This window comes from Corvus cornix, chromosome Z (assembly GCF_000738735.6).
Source record: "Corvus cornix cornix isolate S_Up_H32 chromosome Z, ASM73873v5, whole genome shotgun sequence".
NCBI classification, from domain to species: Eukaryota; Metazoa; Chordata; class Aves; order Passeriformes; family Corvidae; genus Corvus; species Corvus cornix.
This window is the reverse complement of record NC_046357.1, coordinates 1,450,955-1,460,761: the sequence shown is the minus strand read 5'-3', so window position 1 is coordinate 1,460,761 and position 9,807 is coordinate 1,450,955. Positions and strand designations below refer to the sequence as shown.

At 48.2% G+C, this 9,807-nt stretch overlaps 1 long non-coding RNA gene across 1 annotated transcript; it reads right to left on the bottom strand.

The window, feature by feature from the left end:
* Nucleotides 1–270: 270 nt before the first annotated feature.
* LOC120411520 lies at nt 271–9,654 on the bottom strand. The gene is made up of 3 exons (XR_005603869.1): nt 9,556–9,654; nt 1,141–1,243; nt 271–395 (listed from the first exon to the last, which is right to left on the bottom strand). It is a non-coding gene; the product is annotated as an uncharacterized LOC120411520 (long non-coding RNA).
* Between the last annotated feature and the right edge of the window lie 153 nt (nt 9,655–9,807).

Genomic DNA, 9,807 nt, shown 5'->3' with positions numbered 1-9,807 from the left:
CCGCCGTGCGCGGAGCGCGGCCCGAGCCGCGGGGGAGCCTCGGCCGCCCCGGGGCCGCGGAGCCCATCAACCCGCCACGCCGGGGAGCGGGCGCGGCGGCGGGGATGCGGCGCAGGGCAGAGCCAGCAGGCAAAAACAGAAAGAGCGAGCGAAAAAGGCGTCTATTAAAAAGGAGAAAAAATGGAAAAAAAAGAAAAACCCCAAAACACCAACCCTAAGGTCTGGACGTCGGTTTAAGCATCTGTCACAAAAGAGGCGAACGAGCGCATCCAGAGTGTTGTATCCCTTTTTAAAAGCCCAGGTCGTCCTGATGTGGGGGTTTCGGGGTGGGCTTTTATTATTTTTCCCCTCCTTCTTTCCAAAGGTTTAATCCACACGGAGTCTTGATCCGGCTGCTACGAAGAGAAAGAAAGGAAATAAAAAAAAAAAATTAAAAAAAAAAAAAAAAAAAAGAGAGAGAGAGAGAAAAGTGGGGCTATGTCCCTTCCTTCCTGCCTTCCCCAGCAGCCGCGCCGGGCCGAGCCGGGCCCGCCGCTCCCGGCGGAGCTTACATGGGTGCGGGGGTGCCCGCCGGCCGCCGACCCTCTCCCTGCTGCCGGCGCCTCTGCCGCGGTGCCTTTTTTTTGCTCTTCACTCCTCCTTCCTGCCTTCCTTCCCCTCCTCCTCCTCCTCCTACTTCTCCTCCTCCTTTCGTGGGTTTTTTTTTTTTTTTTTCCTCCCCCTTTTTTCCCCCCCTCCTCTCTCCGCTCTCCGCAGTCAGCCGCCCTCCCCGCACCTCCGCCTTCCCCGGGTGCGTGCGGGGGGAGCGGCGGCGGCGGCGGCGCGGGGCGCGGCGGGAGCGGAGCCGGCGCGGTGCCTGCGCCCTCCCCCGGCCCCCCCCGCACCGGCGGCGGCTTCGCAGTGCGCAGCGGCCCGGCCCGGCCCGGCCCCGGCCCCGTCACGTGGGCGTCTAGACACCGTGTCGCTCCGGGGGAAAAAAAATAAATAAATATATCTATATATTATATTTATCTCCAACCGCCTTGCGCAAGAGGCGGCTCGGGTTGCGGAGAGGTTGTGGGTCCGTGTGTGGCCCCCCCCAAGCCTTCCCCCCCCCCCCCACTGCCGCGCCCCCCTCCCGATGTCCCCCCCCCTTCATACCTGCTCCTGGGTGGGGGGCGCGGGGAGACTGGGGTGTCCCCCCCCCCGCACCCCGCGGGGCACAGGGTGGGGAGCTCTCGGGGCTGGGGTGTGCCGGTCCTCACTGTAAATATTGGAATATTAAACCGAATCAGCCGTAAAAAATTTTAAAAACTGATATGGCTCTGGGTATCGAACGAGGGCACATCATAAAAAGCAGTAACAATAACAATAATAATGTTGATAATATGAATAATAATAACAATTTCTGCTTTTACAGCACCTGTCACCAAAGGACAGGAAAATACACCATGGAGGCTCGGTACGCTCCGATTCTCGCCAAACACGAAGCAGAAATGATGAGCATGTAGCACTCCGATATTCTCGTTACGGGTACTACTAGTGGAAACACCCCCTGGCACCCTGGGCGCTCCACAGATTCCCCCATTCCAATTCTGGACCTGCAGAGGGTGAGGAAAACTGAGCCACCAAGAGGCTGCGCTCTCGTCCAGCCTTGGTGCGCTCTGCGGCCGAGCTGGGAAGTCCGGCCAGACTTCCTAGCGCCAGGCTTGGCAGGGCAGCAGAACTCCCCAGGGGTCCCCGTCCTGCACGCACTCCCACGGAGGAGCAGCTCCTTTTTCACAGAATAACTGCGGGCGGATGAGTTGCTTTAAGGTCACTCTCTAAGGCAGTTATCGTGTCGGAAGTAGGAGCCAGGACTCTTAAATCATGGCTGCTATTAAGCAGGTCCAGTTCAAATCCAGATCCAGATCCAAATTCAAATCCAAAACGAATGCACCCAACTAAACATGGCACCAGATAGATAGCATATAAAACTAACATCCCGTGCAGGCAGGGCATCCCTGGGGTGCCTGTCCTGGATCCCTGAATTTGGTGTAGGCAGGAGAGCAGGGATAATTTAAGTGCCCAGTTGTGCATATATTCACATGAGCAGGTGGGGGATGCTACAAACTGGCCCCCGGCATTTGCAGAATCTGGATCTAAGTTAGTTAGAAAGCGGCTAGATTTGGGGGAAGGCTTATTAAATGTTAACCAGACTATACCTACCCAGGTATAAAATCTGCTCAAAATCTAGATAAATAGTAGCAAAAACACTGGGGAGGGGACGAATGTTATTTGCTGGCATCAGGAGGAATAATTTAGGAAGGCTCATTACAAAGCTGGAGTCTGAGGAAGGCAATTGACTCCTCGCTTCACCTCCAAATAATTAAAGGCAGGAGGGGAGCCCAGGGCACAGCCCTATGGTCTTGGGGTGATAGCAGGGGCCAAATCAGAACAGCATCAGCATTTGTTTCTGCACATGCTAAAAAACCCCATTGGTTTTAAAATGATCCTTTCTGCACCCTGAAAAATGGAATTTGGGTAATATTTTTTAGTTCAACATGTTGTCCGACAGCCTCCAGAGTGACCTCACATACACTGAGGCTGATTTCCTCACTTCCTCAGGGAACCTGAATCTCTTTTCCCTGTAATGTATATGGTAAATCAGGAAAGGGAAAAAAAAAAAGAGTTCCTTCTCATTCCAATATTTGCTGGTGAATGACACGTTGGACATGTCCACTAATCCATACATTATACTTTCTAATTTTTCAAAACTTGCTCAGGCTGTTCTAAATGAGATTAAAATCTCCTTTTTTTATGTTCCCGTTTGTGCCTCCTCTTGCCTCAGCACTGACAACTATGATTACTTTATTGTTGTGAAGGAAGTGACAGAAAGCACAGTGTAGTGTATGCTGTGAAGAGGTGGAGGGAAGGAATGGGATCCAGGAGTTAATATAATGTTTTGGCCCTGCCATAGGTTCTCCAGGTGACCGTGGCCACCTGCCTTTCCCTGTGAGTAGAGACCTGGGCTTTGGCACCTCTGTTTGCCCATAGGTACAGCTGGGCCACCAGCACTTGCCTGGTTTTGTGACCTCTGCAGGTGAAAATTGCCCCAGAAGTGCTAAATATTAAATAACTGATAAAGAACTGCTTTCCAATTAACCCTGCAAACTTGTTTAAACAGACCATATGTATGTGCCCATATGGAAAATACAGAAATAAGCATAATGAAGCACAGGACGTGGGCTGAGGGGACACTTGGAAAGGGGGGTGATACCCACAGCCTACCCTGCTCTGGATGTATTGCTCTAATGTCAGCTTGGGCCAGAAACCTGTCCTGAAATGCATGAAGGGCACTGTTAATCCCTGAGGAGAAATAAAATACGTTTGAGTCATAGAATTCAAGAATTGTTTAGACTGGAAGGGACCTTAAAGCTCATTTCGTTCCACCTCATCTGTCAGGGCTGGGACACCTTCCACCAGACCAGGTTGCTCCAGCCCTGTCCAACCTGGCCTTGGACACTTCCAGGGATGGGGCAGCCACAGCTGCTCTGGGCAGTCTGTGCCGGGGCCTGCCCACCCTCACAGACAAGGATTTTTTCCTTCTACATATTCTGAATCTACCCTAATTTAGTTTAAAACCATCACCCCTTGTCCTGTCGCTTCAGGCCCTACTAAAAAGTCTGTCCCCGTCTCTCTTCTAAGCCCCTTTTAAGTGTTGAAAGGATTTATATAATGTATTGCATTTGTATAATGTGTTTGCACAACGTATTGCATCCCTCCTGCCAAACACATTAGGTCCTGGATGTAAAATCGCTCCGAGCCCACCCTCCCCAGCCCCGGACCTCCATTCTCACGGGGGTTTCTGGGGACCTTTCCTGAACCCAGCTGGCTTTGAAGAGCTGAAGCCGAGTTAATTTGCATTGCAATTCAGCCTTTGACAGACAGTTGGAGCCAAGGCACTGTTAACCTAATTGTTTTGCTAACAGCACCAGGGTGTGAGACTCACCAAAGGCACTTCCAACAAAGGGGATAAAACCAGACTTGAGAAAAAAAAAAACCCTTTTCCTGACATCATTACCGGGTACAAACAAACAGAGCTGATCCCTCTTCATACACTTTCCAGGCGAGGGTCAATAACAAACACACTTTGCTCTTTTGGGGGTATGTCTCTCCTTTTCACAGCAGTGAAAAGCCATTCAGGGGAGGTAGGAGAGAACAAGCCAGGCTGAAGGCAGGGCAGAGGCAGCGCAGGCTGGCTCCTGGCACTCTCCCATCCTTTTGTGCACATTAGGAATAGCTAAGCTTGTGGCCCTGCTTCTATTTTTATGCATTATTTTGAGAGCAGAGCTCTCAAGCAATGTTCAAAGTCTGGGTTATGAAGCTGTTTTGGCTGTGGCCAGTCTCCTTCCACTCCAGCAGCTCATGTCAAGAGAGCAGATTCAAGCAACAAGACCCAAGGTCTGCAAAGAAAAGTATTCTTCAGGCAGCCTTTCTGTGTGGTGAGTGGCACAGGGAGGCAAGGACCTCGTGCTCACTCCTGTCACACAGCCCTGCAAGCTAAAATCATAATTTCAGTGCTGGTGCTCCTGGGTGCTAGCGGTCATTCCGAGGCTGCTCTGTTGGGAAAGGATTCAGTAAAAGTGGGTACAAAGGGAAATTCACTGCACCCACTTCTGGGCTCCAACAGCACAAGGACCTGGAGCTGCTGCAGCCAGTCCAGAGGAGGCCACCGAGATGCTCCAGGGCTGGAGCCCCTCTGCTCTGCAGCCAGCCTGGGACAGCTGGGGGTGTTCAGCTGCACAAGAGAAGGCTCCAGGGAGAGCTCAGAGCCCCTGGCAGCGCCTAAAGGGGCTCCAGGAGAGCTGCAGAGGGACTGGGGACAAGGCATGGAGGGACAGGACCCAGGGAATGGCTTCCCAGTGCCAGAGGGCAGGGCTGGATGGGATATTGGGAAGGAATTGCTGTCTGGGAGGGTGGGCAGGCCCTGGCCCAGGGTGCCCAGAGCAGCTGTGGCTGCCCCTGGATCCCTGGCAGTGTTCCAGGCTGAGTTGAACAGGGCTTGGAGCAACCTGCTGCAAGTGAAAGTTATCCCTGCCCATGAAAGAAAGGGTTGGAATCAGGTGAGTTTTAAGGTCCCTTCCAGCCCACACCATTCTGTAAGAAAAGTGAGAAAAATGAGAATAAAGCCTGGTGAGATGTACCCTTGCCTGTGCTTACCAGCCAGGGGAAAACCACTCCTCTCTCGAGCCCTGGGCATTGGTCCATCCAAATCAAGTGTCCACCAGTAGCTGTGGCAGGCACCAGTGCTGGCTCTGGGGGGCTCATTCCAACATGGGAATACTTTGATTCAGCAGGGCACTCACACATGCCTGACTCTGAGTATGTGCTTTGCTGGCTGAAATTTTGTTAGCTTTATGGGTTGACCACACAAATGTTGTAGTGTTTAGGTTTGGTAGCTAGAGAGGGGTTAAACACAGGGCAGTCTCCCTTATGCCAACATAAAGGAAATTATGTATATAAAAAAACATATTAAATTTATATCTCTCCCTAATTCTAGTGGGAGAATTCGCTGTTTGCAACATAAGATGCTGATGTAACTACATCCATCAAAGAGGAATGTAGATGCTGCAGGGACCAGGACCCAGCATGCTGCAGGGAAAGGAAGAACAAAGGTGGGCTGCTGTCAGAGGGAAGGTGCTGCTGCCAAAAAGGATCTGGTGTCCCACAGCCATGACAAGCCAAGGTAGGGCACAGGAGCAGTGCCTGCCCTCCGTGGCCTCTCTGGTGGCCACTCACTGACATACTCAGTGTCCACAGACCTGCCACATCTCTGTCCCACAAATAACTTGTGGCAGCAGTGCTGTGTCACCAGTGGGGCCAAGGGTCAGCCCAGCTCCTGATGGATGTCACCAGTGGGATTTATGACCAGGATGTGAGAGGGATTTAGGTCAGACAGTCTGGGGGGGGATGATGGTGGAGCTGGGCAGGAGAGCACGGTGTCATTTGGGAGCCACCGGCCAGGCAGAGGAGGCTCAGGGCTGTTGGAGGGAAGATGTAAAGGGGAGGACTGGAGACAGCTGCAATATTTGATTTTACAGATAAAAGAAAGCTTGAAAATCCCTTTAGCTGGGGCATGCTATGCTGAGGAAAAGGCTGGCTTCTTCCTCCAGCAGTCCAACCCAGAGATCCCAGTGCCTTTGGCATATGCCTCCACTTCACTCCTTAGGATCTAGAAGAGTTTAAGACTCAATGTTAATACAAAATACACAATGTTAATGCACCACCTTAGTTGTAACTCTTCATTTGTATTGTACCTGTACTGCTGTGTTTCAGATGTCCAAACCAGTAACATGATTTTTCAGATTTGTTTTGGAGTATAAGCTCTCAAAAAGAGATATTTTTTTCTGTAAGGAAACAGCAAAGTGGCTCTGCTGGAACACTTTAAAGATAAGCACATGTGGACAGTATTGCAGTTTCAGTAGTTTAAATAAAAGTCCTCTTTATTTCAAGTAAGTACATTTGCATGAGCTGCAAAGTTTTATTTGTAGTTACCTATAGTTACCTATGGCAATCTCTGGATGAGACAATGGGATGTATGGAAAGAGCTGGGGCTGGCCTGAGAAACAGAGGTACCTATTTGTTCCCCTATGATTCCTCCTCCTGACACCTCTGGAGCCCAGAGGACACACAGACTTTCTGGTCTCAGACACATTTGCTTTTAGACTTACCCATGGCAGGGAGATTGGAACCAGAGGATCTTTAAGATCCCTTCCAACCCAAACTACTCTGTGCTTCCACGATTCTAGGACCTCAGGGTGCATCCCAAGTGAGGATCCACTGCCTCCTGGATTCTGGTATATAGAACATTGCAACACCAATGCCCAGGAGCGCTGGGGAGGGGTGGGGAGTCCATCGCTTAAAAGCAGCATTTTAGTTCTAATGTTATCAAGCCAATCCCTGAATTCTGGCTTTAGGGGGATTTATCAGATCCTGAGAGATGGGCTACTCAGATGCAGCCACAAGGCAGGGATGTGTCCTTCCTCTTACCCAGAGGAGGAGACTGAGGTGCCAATGCCCTGCAGATCAGTTTACCAGCGGGAGGAGCCCACAATGCCCTCACTAAAATCAAACAAAATGACTCCAAACCCTTTTTGGCAGAAGGAAATAGTTGTAAAAGGGATGGGAGAGTAGCAAGCAATGCAAGAGGAAAAACTCCAGCTTCTGTATTTCCTATTGCTGGCAGGTAGGGGTGTAATTTTGGAGTTCCTTCCTTTTTAATGGGATAGGTCGTAACCTTACCATCATTTATGTGTCTCTCTGTATTTATTGCAGAGGCCTGGCCAGATGCACTGTGGAGCTGATTTCTCTCCCTCAAACATTAGTCATGTCCTCACAGATGGCAATACAACAGCCTATGCTTTTCACAGACTTTACCAAGGAAAATTCCCAGTCATGCTAACGGGAATTTTGTCCAGTCAGAAACAGGGCTTGGCCTGTTGTAAAAAGAAAATTCTCATGTTTATGGTAAGTTTTTTGGCATCAGTGTTCCTCTTCCTGACCTACTGCTTGACATAAAAAAATAATCCAACTATCAGACATCTGCAATCAAGGACTTTATAAAGCCCTGACCTTATACATGTGGCGTATTGCAGTTACACTGCACAACAGTCTGCTTCAAGGAACACAGTTTGGATTTCTTGTCCTCAAATCCAATACAAATACTCACTTAAAATAACAAAATTATTAGATGTTTCTTCATATTCCAGTTCTCTGGGAGCATTATAACTCTAGATTACAATATTTTGGACTTACATATGATATGCCTTTTTGAGGTGTGTGAGAGAATGGAGAAGATGCATGCAAATAATTAAAAGATGCTTCACAATCAGGACAGCTGAGGTAAGTAATGTCTTTTATCTGCAATGACTTAGTCACAAAATACCTGCATGGGTGAAAAAACAAAAGGTAGATGCTCTGCTAGGAGGACACAATTGAGAAGTGAAGCATCGTTTTTCAACAGTAATGATCCAGGTGGAGTAATTAACCACTGGTTGTGGTGGATGTTTCGTCAATAGTAATTGTGAAATGAGGTTTTGGTGGTATTCAACAGATGAGCTCCAGCTGGTTTAAACCTGTACGGGTGCAGGGAGTCTTTCTTCCCCGAGTTACTCAGGTGGGTAGTCTAGACAGTAGGAATAGCTCTTCATACCCGATAATTTATGAATTAGTAGAGCCAGTGTATTAAAACAGATAATTGGAAAGTCCGCATTTGTCTAAGTGTAGGGTTGGGATTCTTTAATAACTTTTTACAAATATTAAACCCAACAGAAACGCTTTCATGACAGTCTTGCACATGGCTCAGTTCCAGGAAAAGCAACCTGCTGGGAATTGATTTTTTTCTCTGAAATTTCCAAGTGATGGAAATTGCTTGAGAATGGGAGAGTAGCACTGAAATAAAACTGAAACTCTGTCTGATAGTCACTACCTCCAGGATGAGAAAATTTCTTTCAACCTCATGTAAGGGAGTTTCAGGTAAACAAGAAGTATAGGATCGGACAGGAACTGACTTCCCTGATTTCACAATCCAAATTGCATAAAGTGAAGAAAAAAAGAAGTATTAGAAGCAGAGTGTAATTTAAAGATTGGATTTTCAAAAGCACGTTACCCAAACCTGCACATTCATTTTATCTGGAGGGAAGAAAGCACGCCATCTGATAGCAATGATTAATCCAAAGGAGGCCCAGACTTGTTCTCTTCATTTAAGAGGAAAAATTACATATTCTGTGAGGAGGGAAAAACAGCTGTACTGACTGAGATACTTGTGGCTCTTCCAGAGACTGAAGAACATGGCTCACCATCTCCCATATGTGTTAATATTTGGGGTGTTTTTCAAAGACATAAAAGTAACTTTGGGTCTGAAATATCCAAAGTATATTGGAGACACTTTTTTCTTCATTTTATGAATTTTGGGGGGTTTGCTGACATAATTTAAGGACACAAAGTCAAACCACCCACCACCACATATGGAATAGAGAAGAAAACTGATTTACAGCAAAGAGGGAAAGTTCACTGTAATGGATCCTATGCTGACTGTGCCTTCAAGTTCAGAGAAAGACCTCAGATATTAAAGTGTATCAATTACAACAGCAAAATTAAAAAGGTTTTTGTTTGCTAGTCCTAGTGAGGGTACTTAATTGTGACCTCCTCCCAATGCCTTCCAACAGTCACCTGCCTCCCAAATCACAGAGACAGGGAAGAGCACTACACAAAGAATTAAAGGATGACTTTATAGCCATTGTTTAAAACCATAATTAACAAGGTGTTTAAAGCAAAAGTGAGACAATTACCACCTCCTAAAGCCCTTAAGAAATCCGAGCAGCAGACCTCCTGCCAGACTTTCTGATATCACAGGCACCATAAACAAGAGCTTTGCAAGAACCATCCCTTTCACAGCCCCGACAGCTATTGTCCTTATGTGCTAAGTATTATTATTATTATTACTATTACTCTCTCTGTTTATGGTGATGTGCTAGAAAGTCAGCAACTCGAGTTTCTCAAGATCTTACTGACTCCTACAAAGAGTAGCCTCACCTCCAAAGACTGTCTGTCAGTGGGAGTTCAGAGCTCTCAGGGCTTCTCCACCAGCACTCGGTCCGCTGGGAAGATCACAGGATCCTGGAATGGTTCGGGTTGGAAGGGGTTTTAAAGCCCATCCAGTCCCACCCCCTTGCCATGGGCAGGGACACCATCCACTAGATCAGGTTTCTCCAAGCCCCATCCAACCTGACCTTGGACACTTCCTATGATAAAAAGGGCAGACAGCAAGGTCTCAACTTCTTGGGT